Source organism: Pygocentrus nattereri, chromosome 29 (assembly GCF_015220715.1).
Source record: "Pygocentrus nattereri isolate fPygNat1 chromosome 29, fPygNat1.pri, whole genome shotgun sequence".
Classification (NCBI taxonomy): Eukaryota; Metazoa; Chordata; class Actinopteri; order Characiformes; family Serrasalmidae; genus Pygocentrus; species Pygocentrus nattereri.
Window position 1 is genome coordinate 18,844,310 of NC_051239.1, and position 4,185 is coordinate 18,848,494.

The following is a 4,185-nucleotide window of genomic DNA, read 5'->3' on the forward strand; positions in this document are numbered from 1 at the left end:
GAGTCACATGACATTTTGGAGGGAAAATGACCAGCAGTGCTCAATTTGGACATTTAGGGGTGTAGTCTCTTAGGGGGGTACTCACTTTTGTTGCGGGTGGTTTAGACATTAATGGCTGTATATTGAGTGATTTTGAGGGAAGAATAAATGTACACTGTTATATAAGCTGCACACAGACGACTTTTCATTGTGTCAGAGTGTCATTTTGTCAGCGTTGTCCCATGAAAAGATAAACTGAAATATCTCAGAAATGTGAGGGGTGTACTCACTTTTGTGATACACTGTATAAACACACAAGGGCTAATGTTTAGACATGAAGGTTTAGGTTTGCTAAGGTTTATTAATATTTGAGGTTTTATGGTTTTAGTTTTATGCTTGATTATATGCTTAGCGTAATTAACATATGAGCAGCGCCAAATAACCACGTCATGTACATTCATGCATTTGTATGGAAGCCTGTTTCTGACAGATAGGAGAAAGAGGCTGTGTTCCAATCCACATGCTACAACACTAAATTGTACATGAAAAATAGTGCACCACCATTAGAACGTGCATATATATGTACAATGTATAGCACAGAAGTGCACCCAAAATGTTTTTATTCTCTCAAGCTATAACTCATTAGAGTTAAAATATGAACTTAGTATCTTGAGAATTTGATTGATAGGTCAAAATAATGACTAAAAGACTAAAGAACAATTTATCACTCTTTGTGAAAGTGTGTGAATATTACACCATCAAGGTAGACCTCAAAGTAAAGTGGACAATGAGTGTTAATCCAATAATATCCAACATTTTGAAGTACTCTGAGAACTGAAGGAGACAGTAGCTCACACCACTGGAATGCTCCCGGCCATAAAAAGATAAAACCGTACACAGTTATTGGTTGGATCCACCTGGTCTTAACTTGTGAGAATACAATCTTAGGCAGGACAAAATTTATCATTTGTATATGTTCTTGTTTTATATCCTTGAACATAAAATAGGCTGTTTTGTTAGGGGAGAAAAAACAAAAAACAAAAAGGAGTTTTGTTCTTTTAGCCTGACTGATGGCTCAAGGAAGACCAAGTGAGACCAAGATTTTGAGTATTTGGGAAATTCAAAGCTGCTTGCTTGCATGCTTTTTACTTGTTAAAACTCTGGTTTCTGCAACTATCAGGGAAGAATGAGAAACAAGGACATGCATGTTGTCATGACTATATGTAATATAATGTAACTCGCATAACATTAACTCATTAATTTTTGTACTTAACAAAAGGCATTAAAAAAATATGGTTTAGGAATTGATATTGGAGTCAAGTGGGAGAGTGAGGCAAACTTTGTTTCAGAAGGAGGGGCTAGCTGTAATAGTTGATAAAAAGTCTGGTAAACTGATGCAAAACTGCCCACCCTACACTGATATTCTCATGGCCTGCTAGCTATTCCTAATACCAATACTACTGCTATTAATATTAGTAATATAATCACTTGTAGGTAGTTTGACCAGAGGAGGATGGGTCCCCGCTGGTGAGCCTGGTTCCTCCCAAGGTTTCTTCCTCAGTTCTGAGGGAGTTTTTCCTTGCCGCTGTTGCCCTTGGCTTGCCCACTGGGGGGTTTCTGTACATTCTTACAGTCCTGTTAAAACTTTGTCTTTTCCGAAATTCTGTGAAGCTGCTTTGTGACAACATCCGTTGTAAAAAGCGCTATACAAATAAATTTGATTTGATTTGAAAACACAATTCGTTCAATACATCGCTGTGTTGTTTGAGCCAAAATGCACAAAACGTTTCCATCAAAATAAACATGATTCATGAAAAAAATGTGCCAAACACAGTACATTTCTTTATAACCCCAAAGTAGAACAGCAAAAGTCATCACAATGCAACTGAAATATTCACTATATGGGCGAGAGCTTGTGGACACCTGTGTATCACACCTTGATGAGTCTCCTGGACATTCCATTACACATCCCATTTTTGCCCATTTGTGAGGTCACACACAAATGTTGGAGAACAAGGCCTGGGTCACAACTGAAGTTTCAATTTGTCCCAAAAGCGTTCACTGGGGTTGAGGTCAAGGCTTTGTGCAGGTCACTGAAGTCCCTCCATTCCAAGCATATCAAACTGTGTTTTTATGGACCTCACTTTGTACACTTTGGTCTACTTTTCATAGCTCCTATATTTTGGGTTTTTTGTATTGTGCTGTGTTCTAAAAAAATATCTAGTTGTTTTCTTGTCTGATAATGGGTACATCAGTGATGGCCCTATCCGCCTGTTTCCTGAAGAATGATTACAGTGATTTCAGATTATAGAAAGTCATCTGCTACATCCATCTGCTACACGCTCCTCTTCATTAGAGTAATCAAGCACTCTGGCGTCACTGTTTACCTAGTTCATTTAAAACTTCTGATGTAACCTCCTCTAAAAAGGAGTGGGTCATTTCTCTGAAAGATGACCTGTTTTTACAAGGCTGAGTTGTGGCATGTTATGTAAGTGTTGCATGTTACGGATTGCATTTAATTGGCAGTCCTTTTTTATTGAATCACTGGATTCTTCTGTGTGGAGTACTTAAATGCTGTAGTATTATTGTGTAACAGTTACGTACCAGGAAAAGCAGCGTAAATCTGTGAAAGGAAAACTAAGATAAGAAACAATTCGCGGACAAGTGTGTAGGCAGTCATCCACCTAAATCTATAGTTTGCTCACATGTGACGCAATGACAATGAGACTGCAATGAGGTGTCGCTTTAACTAGTAAAGTAATTTACAGCCAAGCCATATGAAGTATACTGGCAATGGGCCACAAAAGTAAAAAAACTAAGAAAATACACCTCTATGAGAGCGATGATTTCTGCTAGCAACCCTGTGGGACTCTAATAGTATGTTAGGGCTAAGCAAACAGCAATGCACATGAACATTTTGGGTCATGCTAGATTAAAAAGGGTCATCTGAATTTAATTGGTGAAACATATCAGGGACATTAGCATATATTTTACCTAGTATACTGTAGAGGTTGCATAGACTAGTAAAGTTGTCATCTTATAAATCCGCAATTTGGTGCTGTGGGCATGTGCCTGATACATTAGAAATAAAAAGAGATCAGAACCAGTTTTCCGACTAAAGACAAAGCCTAAAGTGCTTTATTAATGTGGAAATGCTACTAAAAGCTGTGTAAGACAGGCAGAAATACAGGCTTGTAAACCAGACTAGGTAGGTTTTGCAAACTACTAGCCATTTCATGTTTAGCGTGATGTACACAACAAAAATGAACAAATACACGAGTCAATTATTTTTTTGACTAGTCAACTATTAAAAATGAAAAGTCATGCTACTCCTAGCTGCTGCAGTTGCTTCTAAAACAGAAACCTGGTAGTACCTGAGTACTACTTCCATTCATAGTCAATAAGTAGAGCTGCTGCAATTCTTTCTGAAAACTATCAGTTGTCAAACTACAGCTTCTAGCCACAGCCAGTGACTTCCATAGGGGCTACAGTGATGCTTTTTCTCATAAGATTGGTTCCACTCATTGGTCTTATTTAAAACATGATTGGTTGATTCCTTTGACACTTCCTAATTTGTTGGTTGTAACATTCAAAGGCCTTCTGTTCAGCTCCTGAAGTCCTAACCAATCACTGAGCTTGCTTCTCTGAAGGCCTATAAAACCCTTAGGGTTCTGCCAGTCATTTCATACAAAATCAACAGTAATATATGTGTTTCTGGGTAAGAACACTTGACAATCTTCAAGCTGAATTGAAAGTGATCTGTCTGAACTTGTTCTGTGGATAAATTTGATGAGTTACCTCCTTTACTCCTAGTTTTTAACGAGCAGTGACTTTTTTGCAGGTTGTTTTATTGCACATTGACAATGTTGCCGTTGTCATCTATGAAGAAAGTGTCTAGACACTGAGCTGTGCTGCTTTTCCTCCATATCAGTTCTTGTGATATCCCTACAGGCTATTTACTTTATAGCTACAGATGAAAAGGAGTCGATATCTTGTGAGCTAATTTCAAGAACAAAGTTTGGTTCTAGATGTCTCTTTAATGTCTCCAGTTATCATAAGATTTAAATTTCACACCAGCAAACTTACTACAAATAATACTGGGCTGAAACGAGGAGAGGTTTGGAAAAGGTTAAATGAACACAATGATATAAAAAACAACTCAAAATTGGTCAAAATGGCTAACTAATGGCTAATTTATTCACTTAC